Source organism: Mytilus edulis, chromosome 14 (genome assembly GCF_963676685.1).
Source record: "Mytilus edulis chromosome 14, xbMytEdul2.2, whole genome shotgun sequence".
Classification (NCBI taxonomy): domain Eukaryota; kingdom Metazoa; phylum Mollusca; class Bivalvia; order Mytilida; family Mytilidae; genus Mytilus; species Mytilus edulis.
Window position 1 is genome coordinate 51,279,318 of NC_092357.1, and position 20,527 is coordinate 51,299,844.

Here is a 20,527-nt window from a genome sequence, read left to right on the forward strand (position 1 = left end):
GAAGCGAGATGATACATCAAATACTCTTGCTTTGTACGTTTTAAAGACCAAATATACACCTAAAACACACCCTAACATAAAAAGGTGCACTCGATTTTCTCTTTTCGATACAATTGCTACCCATTTTTTTGAAATTTTGAGTCACATAATGGAAGGGCAAATTACTGAACTTATAGATTGATATGTTCTCGTGGTACTTTTTTTTTTGAATCGGAGGTGTAATGGCCTGACCATTAAGTTTAACCGACGATTGGGCTCAAGCAACAAGACTATCAGGTGCTGATAATTTATTCTTAAACCAATCTAACAAATGGTAAAAAGCTGAAAAACAAATAAAATACAATTTTACAATGTGTTCAATTAATGTTATTAAAACGAAATGTCAAAGGTAATAGATAGCACAGTCCGTTGAATCCGAGAAAATGTTGTACTTTCAAGAGCAGTTAAATTTCCAGTGTTTCACGGAGAGAATGTTCAAATATGTATAGAGTAATTTGAAGGCTTCACAAACAATGTTGTAAAGTTAACTCACTCTGTGGTTAGCCACGAATTGTGTCCTAGATGACGTTTGTCCTTTGAAAAGTTCTCCAGAACTGGTATGACCTTGCAATGTTCGGTTTGAGATCCGTGTGAGCAGGGGAAAGGTAGCAATGATACGATGTTTTAATGTTCTTATAAGGTTAAAGATGAATAATCCTCCTAGACTGGAACACATAAATAGATTAAGAATATAATCAAACGAACTATATAAATTACGGAACGGTGTAACGGAATACTCCCCGTCTGATGTCTATCTGATATCACTTTTCCATAAATTTTTCGAATATGTATACAAGATTTACACAAATGAATTAATCTCAATATAAATTGAATATATACAGGTGAAATGTCCACTATTTCGTGTGAGAAATATCAGATCTCAACGATTTTTCACTATAAAGGTTCCTAATAAGTACATTCCACGTGAAACTGGGTAGGCACAGTTTTTTGTCCTTTAGAAGAAGGGTGTCTCGGACGACATTGTTGTGTTCTGTAGAATGTTCTATTACTGCTGTATCGATAATGGGAACTGTTTTCTCCAACGTAGTTAGACGGCGATGACGATCGAAGTATAACAAGAGTTAGTAGTTGGTTGTCTTCCGATTTGGCGATATGACACATCTTTGTGAGTATCAGACGAAATTAGGCGTTTCGTCATAACGTCCAATCCTGCAGATCTAGTCGCTCTATCTGTAGAGTGGCGTCCTCTATGTTTGATTTTGTCGTAGTAATGTCCAAGAAAAGGTGTTACTCTGTGACGATGTCCAGATAAGACTACTGGTTCCTTTTCACTTATATTCAAGTCAGATTTGACAATACTGCTTCCTCCTCGTAGTAGACGTTGCTCATGCAATGGCAGATTGAGATTGGCAATAGGTCCTTCTTTCGGAATAGGTTTGTGAATGCTATTGATTTCCTCTCCATGAACTTTAGGTTCTGTTGATTTCGGATTGAAACTTTCTTTATCTATAGATTTTTCTATAGAAGTCACAGATTTTGCTTTTAGTGACGCGAGTGATGTCCCTTTAGATGAATGTGTGCGTTTACCAGGCTTGGTACTAGGTCCATTACATTCAAGGGATTGTATTGAATGCGATTTAGCGACCTTGGCATTCGAATGAAAGTTTTTGTCGTTATACTGAACAACAATTGGATTCTTGTCCTTGACGGCTATTTCCGGTCTTGAGGCAAGACGGTGTTCTGATTCCGTGATTGAAACGTTAGTTATCTTTGTGTTGACTTGAATAGGAGAAGTTTGCTTGTCAATGTATGTATTTCCAATTATGACCCAACCAAGTCTCAACTTTTGGGCAAATGGAGTTCGGGATGGTCCTAGGCGTTGTTCAAGGACGTGGTGTGCCTCTATAAGGTCCCTTCCAATAAGGAGAAGAATTTGACAACGTTCCTCTATAGGTGGAATGCTTCCTCTGAGTTCTTTCAGATGAGGATGATGCATTGCAACTTCAGGAGTAGGAATTTCGTCTCGATGATTGGGAATATTATTACATTCAATTAATGTAGGCAGATCAAATTGTACGTCACTATGTACAGATTTTATGACGAAATCTTTTCCTCTTTTCCCGGAAGTAGCTACTCTGCCGGAGCATGTCGTAAGAGAGTAGTTTTCAGGTTTCTCCCGAACGTTAAACAGACTGAAGAATTCAGGAGAGACAAGAGACCTGCTGCTTTGGTCGTCAATAATGGCGTACATCCTGATAATTTTGTTTGTCTTGTCCTTGTGGTACACGTCCACAGGTAATATCTTGGCATAAGATTTCTCGCTCTTATGATCTTTGTAGATCTCTGTGCAGATCGAACTTACAGAGGTTAACTTTGTTTCAGCTGACTCTGTCTGCTCCCCGCCGTAGACTTGTGTTAGCTCCCCGCCGTAGGCTTGTCTGGGTGAGCTAAACTGGGAACTTTCAGATTGTTGTGGTCTAGTGATGTGAAGTGCTGTGGTATGTCGTTCACTTCCACACTCGTTACAACTGATACTTGCGTTGCAGTCCCGACTTCTGTGTGTAGTTGACTCACAACACTTGTAGCACACATTGTTTTGTCTTAACAGTTCCTTGCGTTCCTCGATTGGTTTGGCTCGGAATGCTCGGCATTCATTCAAGGTATGCTTTGTCTTGTGTAGGATACACAGATTTTGTTGTTGACTGCTGTCTTCAGTTTGCTGTTCAACAGCCGTCTTATGGACGTTGACTTTAGAGTACGTCTGAGGTGTGAACCTTGGCGTAGAGTCTTTTGTATTTGGTGTTACCTTTGAACCAAAGATGAACCCAGGATCGTTCTTAATTTTGCTCATTTCCTTGATGAAGGCAGAGAATTCTGTAAAAGGTGGAAAGGCAACTTCATATTTAGACTTGTATCTTGAAGCCCTTGTTATCCACTTTTCTTGGAGTCCGTATGGTAGTTTTTCCACAATAGGATTTACCCCCTTTGACGAGTCGAAGTAAGCTAGCAAACATCCCAGCTTGGGATTTTCTTTGTGATACTCTATTTCTGAGATAATGTCTGACAAATCGTAAAGGAGTGAGTTGTCTTTATTTGTCAGTGTTGGAAAGTTGTCAAGTTTGTTGACGAGAGACGTCTGCAACATTATTGGAGCACCATATCGATCGTCCAGTCTTTCCCATAATCTGTGTAGGCCTCTTGTTGGGTTGTTGGCATTTGATGCCCTTATACTCATGGCATGTTTACCTGACTCTGGTCCAAGCCATTTAATAAGTAGGTCTATCTGTTCTGAGTCTGAAACTTGTAGTTCGTCTATGACATTTTTAAAGCTGGCTTTCCATGTATGAAATGATTCTGCCTGGTCGTTAAAGCTTGTTAGCCGGGAGAACAGCAAGTCCTTGCGAAGGAGAAATCTGGTTATCTCTAACGTAGGATTGTTTTGTTGCTGGTATGCTACAGGGTTCTCTTCTATTACGCCTTGTTTTGGGTGTGAAACAGGGATCTCTTCTATGACGCCTTGATTTTGGTGTAAGACAGGGATCTTTTCTGAAACGCCCTGTTTTCCTATGTTAGTTATTGTTCCCAGATCTGGGAATGCATTAACATCTGGTGACTTAGCACGTGTAGGCAAGACCTTGGGTGTTTGTGATGGCAAGTTCAGTGCCACAGATGGCACAAACGCTGGTGCTTCATGACTCAGCTCAATTTTAACAGGAATTTGTTTTTTCTTTTGAGGTCCTGTTACTTCCTTTACAGCAGTTGATACAGGAAGTTTATTGACGAAATCTTGCACACGCTGGAGCGGGTCTTCCTTTTCGTCAGGGAGATCGCTAAACGCTTGGCTGTCATCGTATTTCAGGATACGAGCCTCGGCTTCTGCGGCTGCAGCTTCTCTCTGTGCTTCAAGAAGGTTAAATTTGGCTTTAAGCTCGACCTTTTCCCGGCTTACTCGTGCGGCTTCTTGTTGCATTTGAGCCTTACGTTGAGCGACTTCTTGTTCCATTTCAATTTGTCTGGACAGGGCTTGTTCCTCTAACAGTGCTTCCTGTTGTAGGATAAGGGCATGTTTTTCTATAAAGGCTATTTTAGACTTGGCAGCCTCTGCCTTGGCACGCTTTCTCCGTGCTAGGCTTGACATGTCTGACACGTTAGAGCTACCACTGCGTGAGGTTTTCTTACCTTTTGACCCTGAGGTCCTTGTTTTAGTTGATTTAGACTTAGTGAGGGCAAGGCGATGCTCGTGTAAAGAGTCCATGGCCAGTTCCACTTTGGACAGACGGAGATCCAATGTAAGGTTACATGCGTCTGTGTCTTTTTGACTGTCCAACGTTCTGGTCCTTTTTAGAAAGTCCAGATATTCGTCTGTGAGCCTCCCATAATTTGTACAGGCTTTTACAAGATTGTCCTGGGCTGTTAAGACTTGCTGAAGTTCATTGGGAGGTGTAGTGATTTCCGATAACTGGGTCGTTATATCTGACCAAAGGACCTCTAATTCCTCACAGAACTTATTACGTCTTTCTGTGTAGGCTCCTTTACCTTTTTCGGTGAGATCCCGTACTCGCCTAGTCTCGGGATTTTCATCTAAATGTGTGGTATTAGACGGATTTTGTAATAGTTCTAGATCTGGGACATTTCCCTCTGGGGGCTGTATCTCTTCTTGTTGTTCCACATGACTGGGATCCATGTTGACTCAACGTTGTTGCTGCCTAGTACACACAAGTTATGTAGTCCACTGACAGTGTAAAGGTATGAACGTTGTTATGTTGTCGTTCCTTGTCTGGATATGTAAAGACAGGTTGTCGTCAATTTACTGTACGTCAAGGGATGACGCGTACATGCAGGGCTCAACAGGTAGGTTGCTGTGTAGCTGTGGAGTGGCGTTATCTGTGAGACACAACAGGCAAGTTGTAGACTTTTTACTGTAATGGCCTGACCATTAAGTTTAACCGACGATTGGGCTCAAGCAACAAGACTATCAGGTGCTGATAATTTATTCTTAAACCAATCTAACAAATGGTAAAAAGCTGAAAAACAAATAAAATACAATTTTACAATGTGTTCAATTAATGTTATTAAAACGAAATGTCAAAGGTAATAGATAGCACAGTCCGTTGAATCCGAGAAAATGTTGTACTTTCAAGAGCAGTTAAATTTCCAGTGTTTCACGGAGAGAATGTTCAAATATGTATAGAGTAATTTGAAGGCTTCACAAACAATGTTGTAAAGTTAACTCACTCTGTGGTTAGCCACGAATTGTGTCCTAGATGACGTTTGTCCTTTGAAAAGTTCTCCAGAACTGGTATGACCTTGCAATGTTCGGTTTGAGATCCGTGTGAGCAGGGGAAAGGTAGCGATGATACGATGTTTTAATGTTCTTATAAGGTTAAAGATGAATAATCCTCCTAGACTGGAACACATAAATAGATTAAGAATATAATCAAACGAACTATATAAATTACGGAACGGTGTAACGGAATAGGAGGTTATGCCTTTTCTACATCCAACTTGATAGATACCCATGTCGTCAATTTGATATCTGATTGTTCTGCATTACTATGTAATAGATAAATTGAAACATGATGCAAATGGTGTTTTTAAAATAAATAAAGGCAACAGTAGTATACCGCTGTTCAAAACTCATAAAGCCATGGACAAAAAACAAAATCGGGGTAACAAACTAAGACCGAGGGAAACGCATTAAATATAAGAGGAGAACAACGACACAACACTAAAATGTAACACACACAGAAACGGACCAAGCATCAGACAAAATCCCACGAGAATAACAAATATAACATCAAAACCAAATACATGAATTTGGGATAGACAAGTACCGTGACACGTCTTATCGCAATGTGAAATTACACTTAAAATTAAGAGAAAAAAACAAACGACGCAGCGTTAAAATGTAACACACACAGAAACGAACAATAATATAACAATGGCAATATTCCTGACTTTGTATAGGACATTTTTAAAGGAAAAAATTGTGGGTTGAGCCTGGTTTTGTGGCATGCCAAACCTCGCACTTTAATGGCAATGTTAAATATAACATTGAAATGACAACATAATATTACAGGACTACAATACAAATAAATAGGAGAACGTATTAGACAAAGTAACACATGATTAATGAATAAAACACGTCGTAATTGAGAAGAAAATTATCGTTTTATTCGTTTCTATTAACTTTTAAATTTTTTGTTACTATAGTAAACATTACAGTAAGCATTTGTCGCCTTCTCTAACAAAAAGCTTCGATTCTTTTGTTCTAATTCAACTGGGTTTCCGCCTGTATCAATCTTTTGAATGTAAACATTTCAACAGCATCTGTATGTATTGTATGTACAATACCTTGGTAATTAATTTTTTTTATCAGAAAAGAATTTGTATCAAAGAAGTATTTTTTCTAGGTATTGTAATGAAAATTAAACAACGATGCTTCACATGGTATGTGAAAGCTGAAAAAAGGTTCGAATACACCAAAGATATCAAACACTGTTTATGGGTTTTGTTGCTCTGCTGTTATCATATATTTAAAGAAGGAGTTTTTAATTTTAAAAATGACCCTTAGCCGAAAATAATTGATGTATCAAACTATAAAGCCGAATGAAAATAGTTTAGAATGCTACCAATAGAGACCCAATTAGCAGGTTTCAATTATAACAGTATACGTTATATCAAAGAAGCTTAACATGTTTAGAAATTAATGTTGTTTGTTATTGATTAAGATACTAATTAGACAGACAATCTGTTGCTTGATATTCATTAAGATACTAATTAGACAGACAATCTGACAAAAGTGTTTGTTATAACTAAGTATGTGAATAACAAGTGCGCCAATATAATCTTCTTGAGAGAATTTCTCCAAATTAGAATTGCAAATGACGGTGATTTGGATCATTCTATTGCTCCTTGTGGAATAAAATTGTAAGACACTGCTAAAACTCTTCAGTGTATCAAATTTAAAACAAATAACTACAAAATGATATAAAATACATTGACTATAATATATAGAATTATCACAGTTTCCACTAAGAAAGGTATATGTATTCTTGTATTTTGACAGATATCTCCGTCGATTTTATAACAAATGATTAGAACCAGTGAAATGGGTTTTAATCACTCATATAAAATACATGGAATGCCTTGTCGTTGAAGTCTATATCAAATTTCAAGGAGCGAGAATATTATATAGACCTATATCTTTAACGAACGTATTTTGTCTCTTTTTAATATGTTCACATTATTGTTCAGATTGTTTGAATGATAAGTTTTTCTGGAAGGTGAACAACGTATACAAATGGACTGTGTGTATATGATGTCATCACCGGAAAACTTATTTGTAGATTTATTTTACTTAAAACATTTTATACATATTTTGAATAAGTGAGACTATGAAGTCTATATCAACTGGAGGCATATTTCTTGATAAGTCAATCCATCAACCTTATGAATCCAGAAATGATTAGAATGACAAAAAAATGTAACATTCCGAAATGATCTGCAATAAACTTGATGATTTCTTTTTTCACATTTCATATGATTAACGCCTAAGCTAGTTAATATTCAAAAAACAACAATATCTTAAATAGCAATTTCATATTTATCTGTAAAGGCCATTAATATTAATGAATGACGACGCGTGCGTACTGTAATAAGTACGGATTGTTGTTGCCATTTGGTAGAATTTCTAAATACACCATCATTTTGTGGTAGTATAAACTTATAGAACAGTTCTTCGTAACTTGACCTTTTTCTAGTTAATAACCAAAAAACCTAACATATCATTAATAATATATTTTTATTATATTTCTGTTTTTCGTCATCCCCATTAAACTTCCTGTCATAATCATCCTTACTCAATCCTGCAAATTTCAACAATTGTTTAAGGGTAAAATAACATGTTGATTGAGATGATTATGTCACAATTCAACACGAGCTATCTCTTGTTGACTATAGTGTTTTGTTTCAATCAGACAGCGTTGAAAATATATAACATGTCATTACAGACGAAATTATCTAAAAGCAAACACAATTATTAAAGTTTAAATAATAAACTATCACAGTTTACCGCTGATATTAAAAGTATTGTTCGTTGACATCGAACATAAAGACAAAAAAAGGGCCAGAACGGTACACAATTACGAATAATAAGATTCACAAACTAATTCTAAAATTTAGAAAATAAATATTATTAAGTAAGTAAGTAAGTAAGTAATGACTATATTTAAAGAGGGTGACTCAATTAGCATTCACTAATCTACATTGAGGCCCTCAAGGTAGATTTTGATATTATTCAAAAACTGTTAACCAAAATGATTTCTGAAACCCATTGATATAAAAAGGGTTTAATTAATTCATCGATATAACTTTACTCCACTGACAGTCAAAACTTTGCTATACAGTTCAAGTATATTTTAAAAGGTTTTACTTGCTAATCAGATTAGCACAAGAAACCAATCAGCCAATCAGCAATTTGTACAAATGAAATATATAAAGTAATATTCTCATTTTAGAGCCGTTTGGGGTGGACTGCTTGTCTCAGAAGGTATTATTCAGTCGATGACTCGAGCCTGTCACAAACACAATTGGTTTATTTCTCTGTTGATCAAATTGTATACTAATAACACACTAAAGCTTCGGCTTCCTAGGTAAGAGTGACCATACAATGGATTGCCTATTATTTAAGAGTCAAAAGGCAAGAAGCAACTCAAGTCTCAATGTTTTGATACATCCTTAGTTTCATTTTCGGTTTTAAAGCTCGCGATACTGATAAATCATTTGTTACCCAGAAAAATAGGCTTCGAACGTATAAAATCTATAACTTAAAGTGTTTTTAAACTGTCAAAGTTAAGATCAAAACCTAACTGATTATAATTACTTTTAATGTTTAATTTTGTATTATCATGTTTCAATAATTGTATTCATATATTTAGATTAGTTATCAACCTAAGTCTTCAATGCATATTTTTTTTTAATTATTCGTTGTTTTTAGCTTTTAACTAGCTTTCAGTAAATACAAGTACTCTCAATAGTTATCAAAGGTACCATGGTTATAATTTTATACTCCAGACGCGCGTTCCGTCTACATAATACTCATCGGTGACGCTCAGATCAAAACAGTAATTAGCGAGACAAATACAAAGTTGAAGAGCATTTAGGACCCAAAATTCCAAAAAGTTGTGCCAAATACGGCTATGGTAATCTATAACTGGGATAAGAAAATCCTTAGTTTTCGAAAAAAATATACTTTTGTCAACAGGAAGTTTATTAAAAGGACCCTAAAATTGATATTCATATCAACACCGGAGTGCTGATTACTGGGCTGGTGATACCGTCGGGGACGAATGTCACCAAGCAGAGGCATTGTCCAAGTCTTCTTTCGTGTTAATTTGACAAGATGACAACATGTATAATTTATTTCTGTTATTCACTGTTCACTTATTTCTTGTTACATCTCGTCTCCCTTTTTAAATGTAACGCCATGATAAGTATACAATATGACGATAAAGTTTCACTTCTTGACTAATATTGTGAAAAAAAATTCCGTACTCCTAACAACAAAACATTTAAATCTGAATTTATCTGTTTACGTTACTTTAGTTTACGCCATTTAGTCCCAGGTTGTATATAGTTGTTTTCTGACATTGTTCTAAATCTAATATTCTGACATTGTTCTAAATCTAATATTAATATTGTATTGATATTTTGTCATAGATCAAACTTATGTTCAGTGTATGTGTACCTCAGTTAGTTAAAATGTCTTTTTGATCGACTTAAGCCATTTCAATTTACATCTTATAGTGTGTCTTTTATGATGTAATGTAACATTACAGTTTCAGTTTAGGATGAATTTGGCACTAGTTAAAAAGTATTTACTTACAACTGGAAACAACGAAACAGTGATAAAATTAACTGAAAAATTTCTACTTTATCAGATGAGCATGGCGACAGTTTATGTCTGTTTCGTGAGGCTCAAGACCAAAATGTTGGAGGAATCAAATCTTATACATACGTTGAAGATCTGAACTTACCTAAAAGACCGACGGGATAGCCAAAACAAGCCCAGGAAACAGAACGTTGCCTGTGGGATATTCTAAGATTCGATTTCATATACGTAATGTTTGGAATATCATGTGGGAATATGATGAAATTGTGGTAAAATTGATTTCAATCAAATGATTGTTAAAACACAAATTTATTATATATGTGTAGTCTACTTAGGCTTAATATATAAATAAGTGGTATGTATTCAAATAGGAGTCATCAAAATTTAAATTGCATTTTAAAATGTGAATTGTTATTCCAATGGTTGTATATCATATCAAAATGTCAACACGTAAACTGTTTTGATCTTGAGAAATTCTACGGATAATGCACCTCATGAAAAATAAATGAATGCATAACATTCCATTAGTGATTTATTTTTATATCAGATTATATTTTTGTTTTTCGTCATCTCCCTTACATCATTAAAATGAAGATAACAATTTATTGTTTTATGAACGTTGTTAAAAAAAAACAAAGTGTGATGGAACTTGATAAACGATACTCTTTCGTGACAGTTTCTTAATATAATTAGCTAAGAATGTGAGCGTTTATATTTTCTTTGTAATTGTTCTTATTTTATCTATATCACATCGGTATTTTAGAATGAGGGCAACTCTTCAAACTATAGCTGTTAAATCTTCGTATAGTAAACACCATATTCATTTGCCTACATGCTATGACAATAGGTGTATATCTTACTACTTCTTAGAATGACAGGAACTATCTATCTCACTACATGTAATCATTGACGAGGAGTGTCTATCTTTTTATATAAAATGATCGAAAAAGAGTGTCTATCTTATTACATATAAATATTGTCGGGGAGTGTCTATCCTACTGAATGTAATTATTGACGGGGAGTGTCTATCCTACTGAATTTAATGATTGACGGGGAGTGTCTATCCTACTGAATGTAATGAGTGACGGGGAGTGTCTATCTTACTGAATGTAATAATTGACGGAGTGTGTATATCCTACTACATGTAACATTTGGCGAGTAGTGTCTATCTTTTTACATGAATTGATTGACGGAGAGTGTCTATTTACTTAAATGTAATGAATGAGTGTCTATCTTATCACAAGAGGGGCGAAAGATACCAGAAGAACAGTCAAACTCATAAATCGGAAATAAAATGACAACGCCATGGCAAAAAATGAAAAGACAAACAGACAAATAATAATACACAAGAAACAAATGACTGAGTGACACGAACCCCACCAAAACCCGGGGGTGATCTCAGGTCCTCCGGAAGGGTAAGCAGATTAATGAGTATTACAAGTAATTTTACAAGGAAGCGGTTTTAAGACCTTTGTTGAAAAAGCCCGGTCTTGACGCTGATGAGTTAAAAAAACTATCGTCCCGTTTCTAACTTTCCTTTTACCTCAAAGATCTTGGAAAAGGTGAGTGAAACTCGGTTCGAACAGCATCTTGAAGCAAACTCACTTTTCGACAACATGCAGTCAGCATATCGTGCTTGTCATTCAACAGAAACGGCTCTACTACGGGTTCACCATGATGTAGTATTGGCACTTGATAATAACTGTTGTGGGGTACTTGTTATGCTCGATCTATCCGCTGCATTCAACACTATCGACCATCCCATCCTGATCAATCGGTTAGAATACTCTTACGGCATAACTGGCTCAGCGCTGTCATGGATGAGATCCTATCTTGAAAGTCGAACTCAACGTGTAGCATTTAGCACCGTATTGTCAGATGTAATAAACATTAAATATGGCGTTCCGCAAGATTCGGTATTCGGACCCCGATTGTATTTTATTTTTGCAAAATCGATCAGTGAAATATTTCGGCGACACAACTTTAGCTATCATGGGTATGCTGATGACACACAAGTCTACCTAGTTATCAAACCACTCGATAATTGGGACAACATATCTTCACGACTAGAGACTTGTTTAGCTGACATTAGTCAATGGATGTGCTTAGACATGCTGAAACTGAACCACGACAAAACTGAACTGATCTTATTTTCACCAAAAAATCGTGTAAAGGATTTTTCGAATTGTCATCTGTTATTTGCTGGATCAATAGTAAGCAATGCATCTGTGGTAAAAAAAATCTTGGTGTTTATTTTGATAGAACATTAAGCATGGAAAAGCAGGTCAATGGTATCACGAAGTCGTGCTACTTCCAAATTAGGAACATTGGTCGAATTCGGCAATATATCACCGAGGATGCCTGTAAAACTTTAGTCTGCTCGCTCGTCACGTCACGTCTAGACTACAGAAACGCTCTATTATATGGAGTCAATGCCAGTTTAGTCAATAAGTTACAGCGAGTACAGAATACCCCAGCCAGGCTCGTTACACGTACCAAAAAACATGATCATATAACACCAGTTCTTGTGTCTCTTCATTGGATTCCGGGGCAGTACCGAATACAATATAAACTTCTTTTGTATACTTTCAAAATCCTGCATGGCCTAGCGCCCGTCTATCTTGCCTATCAACCATCAAGATCTCTTAGATCGAAAAATGCCATGCAGCTTATACTACCTCGTGTACGAACCAAAATATATGGAGAAAGACGTTTCGACAAAGCTTCTGCGAGCCTCTGGAACAATCTTCCTAGCCATCTAAGACACATGCACACTCAATCGAACATTTTTAAGAAAAATTTGAAAATCCATTATTTTAGACTCGCTTTCAGTGATTACATGTAACTTTCTATACTGACAATGACTTTTTAACTTCTTTTCGTTGTAGTATAACATGCCTTTTAATTATGATTTTTTTTAACTATTCTGTTCCTTTTTTTTTTTATATGTGTTTCAAAATTTTATTTCATTCTTATTGCATAGATTGTTTTAATGTTTAACACCTATGTTAACTGCATTGATTGTTTTATGTTAAGCGCTTACAGTAATTTTAATTAGATAATGCGCTAAATAAATATTGTAAATAATGATAAGTAATGATTGACGAGAAGTGTCTATCTTATTACGTTTAATGATTGACGAGAAGTGTCTATTTTATCACATGTAAAGATTGACGGGGAGTGTATATCATACTAAATGTAACGATTGACGAGGAGTTTGTATAAAAGTACATGTAATAATTGGCAGGGAGATTTTCTTAGTACATGCTATGATTGACTGGGAGGACTATTTACTATATTGCAGCAGTATTATAAGAGAAGTGCTGTTGATGATCGTTACTCCTGAAAAGGAAATATGTTCCCAAAATTTAGCATCAGATAAAAAGCTTCTGGCAAAATGTCATAAAATTCTATGAAGGTACAATACGGAAAAATGAAACTAAATATTTTGAAAATTTTGCCCTTGATACTTTATTTTGATCATATACAAATCTTCACTTTGGTCGGGTTGTTGTCTCTTTAACACATTCCCCATTTCCACTCTCAATTTTAAGCGTCTGTTCAAATTTCATAACATTTCATGAACGTTTGACAAAAATATTGATTATTGTAACCTCAGACTAAATATGAATGATTACTGCAAAACAAACTAAGACTATTCATCAGTGAAATATGGAAAAATAAAAATACATATTTTAAATGTTTTGATCTGGATACTTTGTTTTGGTTATAAACAAGCTTTTGGCCAAATGTCATAAAATCGCATGAAGGTTTGACAGTTATTGATCCATTATAAAAACGTTAACCATATACTGAACCTAAATGTTGACAACAATGACACCGCCGACCACGAAAGTATCAAGGATCGATATATCGAGCTTTCGCGAAAGACATTTCGCAGGCTCGAAAAATTGTGTCGTTTCTAAAAAAAAAAACAAGGCAGTTCCGCATGATCCTAAAGTGAATGCCTTGTGTACATATAGTTTAATCAGTTGCCGAGACGTTTGACAGAAAAATGTTAATTTCTTCCTAATATCATGATTAAGCTAATTCTTTCTGCGTCAAGATTACTTCTACATTTATTGCCTGATTAGTTGCATGAAGTTGTATTAATCCAATATAGATCTGAAATGAAAGCATCCTTCAGGTTAGTAATATATAGATCTGAAATGAAAGCATCCTTCAGGTTAGTAATATATAGATCTGAAATGAAAGCATCCTTCAGGTTAGTAATGTATAGATCTGAAATGAAAGCATCCTTCAGGTTAGTAATATATAGATCTGAAATGAAAGCATCCTTCAGGTTAGTAATATATAGATCTGAAATGAAAGCATCCTTCAGGTTAGTAATATATAGGATTTGTACACAATATGCTTAGTAGAAAGAGTATGCTTTAATCAAAATTCAAGAAACGTTGAAACAATATCACACACTTTCGGAAATAAAGTAATGATGCAATAGGCATACAATAATGTCTATTAATTCAGTTCTAATTAGTACTTAAAAGTATCAGACTTATAATTTAATACGCCAGACGCGCGTTTCGTCTACATAAGACTCATTAGTGATGCTCAGATCAAAATAGCTAAACAAGTACAAGTTTGAAGAGCATTGACTGAATATTTGAATAGTTGAACCGCTCAGAGAATATTGAGTTTGGATAATTTATTAAGATTCAGTCTCATCAACCTCATCAACAGTTAGGTTAGCTACCATGTTATTTCTTATTTTTAAAAGTAACGTAATCCCTTAAAACTCATCAATTAGAAAACTGAAATCAACTAGAATCATTATATTCGAAACAAATTTTGAATACGCTGCAATAAAACATTATCCAATGCAAATTTATTTACAGACATAGCATTGCTTCAGTAAATACAACTTGTTTCAGTGCTAGTTAGATCTAATCTGTTAATCTTTTAAACAAATAATTTAACCTCTGTGTGATTGCTGTCAGATATGATGTAATATAGTTGCCAATTTGTTTAGCATTTAACGTGTCACTGCTATACAACTCGATGATATACTTTTATACTTTAAACAACAAATATGTTATTCGGTTCATTGAATGAGAGGAAATTTATCTGTTGAATATTTGAAAGTTAAAACAATTTTAAGCATATCAATTTAAAACAACCTTAAACACAGACAGTATTATCTCATTAAAAATGCGGGTTATTGATACAAACACATTCAACAAGAGGTCAATTACAAAATAAAGAGCTAGGTTGTTAATCTTGTCATTTTCTACAGGGACTAAATCAAGAACACCGAAAAATGCAGTAAAGTATTTAATATTCTAAAACATACAATATCTTCGAATATTAATAATTTTGGACGCTATGCATAAAACTTTTCCAAATACACAGGTGTGTCTGTACTCAGAATAAATGTTGATGTGATAAATTATCCCTGTAGACAGTGGGTCCACATTAACCTTAATGCAATCAATGCCTTGTTATTTCAATAATATCAATTCAACTCAATTCAGGTCGTTATTGCCATTACACTGTATATGTATAGCATGTGACACAACATAACAAAAATAAAACTAGTTTTAAAGCGCTAAACCTCTCACTTGTATGACAGTCGCATCAAATTCCATTATATTTACAACGATACGTGAACAGAACAGACATATTAGGTAAACAAGATCGATACTATACATGATTAAGGTAAATAATTTTAGTGTTCCCTGTCCTCAGTTCTATAGATTATTTTAAAACGGATCATAGCTTCATGTCATTTATTAACCTGAATATGTGATCTTGGATTGAGAATATATAAAATTTTATCTACATCATTTAGATCTGTATAATGTATAAACTCATTGATAAAAATTAATTCAACTTTCAATTTCATATTATTACTGTTCCTATTACAATATAAAATCAATTGAATTTCATGTAATAACAAATGAATTTCATCATAATAACAGTAAAGGCGTCTTTTGAAATACATATGTCTTTTCAAAGTTATGTATAATCTTTTGTGCTTCATTTCTTACATATATCAACGTCTAAATGATTGTCAGGTTAAATAAAAAAAAAGTTGAGTTAAGGAACGGGCACATTTTCTTATATAACGAAATATGTGAAATTTTTTAAAAGATAAGGCTAAATAAATAGATGTAGCGAATACAATTATCAGGATTTAATTTACAACTGTAGTTAATGATAATAGAATATGTCTTAAACTTGATATTTATATAATTTCGTGGCTTTTGTAATTTTCTTTTCAAACGGACGCTTCTGCAAACCATAGGAGCATTCATGCCAACACCAATTACTTCCACAGCAAGATGTACTTTTCTTCAAATCCAAGTACGAAATGAAAATAGCATTTTACAAATTACATTCCTCCAAAATGATTTTTTTGTATTTTGCATCATTAGACTCAAAGTCAAGTATTTGAAACGTAATGTAATGATGTATGAGTACCGATACACATAAAGTGCTACATGTTAATGATCAGAAGTGTCTTTAAAATATAAGCACATCCTTTTATGATGTGCTTTGCCCCATGAAGTTTGAAACTTGGTGTCTTAGTTATTTCAAAATTAATAAACGAACAATTGTAGAAATGCATGTTATAAAATATGGCAATACTGAAGCAATGACTACTGGAATGATGTTAACATAGGGTACCGATATGCCATCGATAGAGCTGCCTACCCAGTGTTCTCTAAAAGAATAAAAAGTAAAATCACAAAAATACAGAACTCCGAGTAAAATTTAAAACGGAAAGTCCCAACTAAAATGGCAAAATCAAATGATAAAACACATCAAACTAATGGACAAGGACTGTCATATTTCTGACTTGGTACAGGCATTTTAAAATGTAGAAAATGGTAGATTGAACCTGGTTTGAAATCGCTAAACCTCTCACTTGTATAACAGTCGCATCAAATTCCATTATATTTACAACGATGCGTAAACAGAACAGACATAATAGGTAAAATAGTCAAAATATTAGTACAGCAGTCATCACTGTTTCACAATCGCAAAACAAACAAATATTAAACAAATAGAGCACAAAACACATCTATCAAATTTAAAAGCCACATGCATTGCTTCGCGTGTTTAAAGTCATAAAATGTAAATAGTTATCAAAGGTAACAGGATTATAATTTAGTACGCCAGACGCACGTTTCGTCTACATAAGACTCAGCAGTGACGCTCAGTTCAAAATAGTTGTAAAGCCAAACAAGTACAAAGTTGAGGAGCATTTATGACTCAAAACTCCAAAAAAGTTGTGCCAAATACGGCTACGGTAATCTTTTCCTTGGATAAGAAAATCCTTAGTTTATCAAAAAATTTAAAGTTTGGTAACAGGAAATTTATGAAGATGACCATCTAATTGATATTCATGTACACCGAAGTGCTGACTACTGAGCTAATGATACCTTCGGGGACGAAACGTCCACCAGCAGTAGCATTGACCAAGTGATGTAAATAGTTATCAAAGGTACCAGGATTATAATTTAGTACGCCAGACGTTTCGTCTACATTAGACTCATCAGGGACGCTTAAATCAAAATAGTTGTAAAACTAAACAAGTACAAAGTTAAGGAGCATTGATGACCAAAAATTCCAAAAAGAATTGGGCCAAATACGGCAAAGGTTATCTATTCCTGGGATAAGAAAATCCTTAGTTTTTCGAAAAATTGATAGCTTTGTAACAGGACATTTATGAAAATGACCATATAATTGATATTCATGTCAACACCGAAGTGCTAAGTACTGGGCTGGTGCTGCCATCGGGGACGAAACGTCCACTAGCAGTGGTGTGAATAGTTATCGAAGGTACCAGGATTATAATTTAGAAAACGTCATAAAAGAAGGAATATAAAATAATTTTGCCGTTCAATGTTTTTTTTTTCAAAAAAAATATAATTTTTCATGAGGAATGGTGGTAAACAGGGTTAAAAAATCAAAAGTATGTTAGAACTAATTACAAAAAAGAACACATAATTTATATTTCCAAAGTACTTTTCATACTTTTGTTCATCGAGAAGCTTATAATTAAAGTCATAAATTTGCAAATCAAGGAAATCGGCAATAACACTTATCTATTGCTCTGATTACTTTTCACATTTCAGAAAAAAGACAATATTTGTTTAGTGAGTTTAGTCGATCAGGATAGAAAACATTAGTATTTCTTCGTCATCTACATATCTAACTTAGTGTTGAGATAAGATTGATAATGAATAAAAGGTTACACAGAAATAATAATTCTCTTTTCAAGCTTTACTGTTCGTATTGTTTTTTTCTACATTGACTAGAGGATAGGGAGAGGGTTTCTATCTTAAAAAAAAAAGTTCAGCCCCGCCACATGTTTGTGCCTGTCCAAATGAGGAGCCTCTGGCCTTTGTTAGTCTAGTATGATTTTTATTTTTAGTTTCTTTTGTATTATTCAGAGTTTAGTATGACGTCCAATTATCACTGAACTAGTATACGTATTCGTTAGAGGTCAGCTAAAGGACGCCTCCTATAAATCTATTTTTATTTAATTTTTCTGTATATTACTTGCTTCTGCCCATGTTTTCGATAGATGTAAAGATCATATTATATTGTTCTTAGTTTGTGTTCTATCGCTAGATTTTACAAATATCTGCATCTTTAATAAGATAAGATAGATGCACATCTTTAATTGTTCTGAATGTATGATATGTGCGTAAAAATTGCAGAAATATGTTATATGTAAAATGATTGCCATTTGTCAGATGCAATTAGACTTTGTTTTAGGATTTTCTCTTGTTTAATCAATGATATTTGTATAATAAATAAATTGCCTTAAATTGTTTTTGTTGGGGTATAACAGTTTTATTTTTATATGAGGTATCTTTCAGATGCCAGTAAGATTAATTAAATAGTATGTGGTAACGTTAAAACAAAATCAACGTTTCATTGGTTCATTCAACCTCTAGAACCAAAATTAAGGTATTAAACTGTGTTGGCACATATTAAAATGTTTATATAAAAAGACATCTGAAAAGATTTGGTTATTAATAACGTGTACATGCAACAGTGCACATATTGGCAATTGTATATTAATGGTCACTTTTTAAAAGAATAACTAACATAGATAAATGATCAAATATATGATGCATATAATGAAAACAATTAACAAGTATGGAAGATAGTTATATTATGTTTATAGGGTAATACTGAATTAAGCAATAAAAAATGATACATATTGTAACACGTTTTCATCTAAAATTAATGCATGATCAAAAAATATCCACAGGTTTTTTAGACTTTTATGTGGTTTTTGTATTTGTTACTCTCATGTATGTTAGCAAGTGATCTGCAACAGTCATGGAATAGTTTTACTGTAAACATCTGAGAAATATTCAGATTTTGAATGTCAAACTTGCTAATGTTGTCCCTCTCCATGTTTGTGGTGTTCTTTGAGTTGATTCCTATTTGTTGTTATTTAACGTATAAAACTTGGTATGCATGTATTGCATCGAGTTTATTTGTAGGTCTTATTACATCACTGGTCAGTATACCAAACAATCATTTATATGTGAATTGAATTATAAGTCAAACGTCTAGATGGAAGGAGCGGACGGTAACAATGGAAAAAATAAAAAACTCTCAAATCAAGAAAAACCGACAAAATAATGCAAAAAGACAAAAGGTAACAACAGTCCACGACACAGTGCATAAAATACTATAGCTATGTGAAAAATAATGCACAAATGATAACATAGGTCAGTTCCAACGGTTCAAAGGTTAACTAATACCATCAATAAAGGGAAAAATCTTAATGACACTTTTTTTTAAGTATTTTTTAACTTTTAATTTGAAAAAAAACCACACAGAATGTATAGCATCTTTTTAACAGAAACTGCTGTGAAAAGCTTTACACAAAAAATGGTTATTATACAATTATTTTTACAATGCTTTTTAGCTTCTTTTTTCTTTACATCGAACATTTTTATGAGTAATGGTAGTTCGAAAAAGCAACAGAAAAGACGACTTCGATGTATACTTTTGACTGCTTTGTGCTAGCCTATTGTCAATTGCAGGACTGAAAATGCTAGTACATAGGGACACTGCCCACAGGAAGATATACACCCCACTCAGCCGCTCATACGACATCGATATCAGTCGAAATGTCACTGTCAAATTAATTGGTAACCTCCATAAAACAGTGAAAGCCGTCGACATTTCGTATTATTTGTTCCTTTTATTGTTATCACAATCCCATTCTCTTTTTTTCTCAAATAAAACATCACTGCATTAGGGCTAAAGCTAACCTAGCAGATCGACGCGAGCAACATGTGGATCAGAAACTGCTTAACAATGTGGAACACCTAAGACTACCTATATTTGTTTGTTGCTCAGTCTATAAATCTATTATGTTATTTCTGTAGACGTTTTTTTAACCATAGCGTCGTAGTTTGTCTTCACTTATATGAATATGCATTTGATGTCGTCTGCCTCTCTTTTATGTGTAAGTTCTTTATAAACAAAATAGATGAGAATTTTATCTGTGTTACTTTATATTTGTTTAATAGGATCTAATTGTTGAGATTATTACAAAGTAATCAACCATGACACCACTCTCATGTCTAGGTACAAACCTTTACAATATAGTGAAGATAGTAGTAGATAAACAAATTG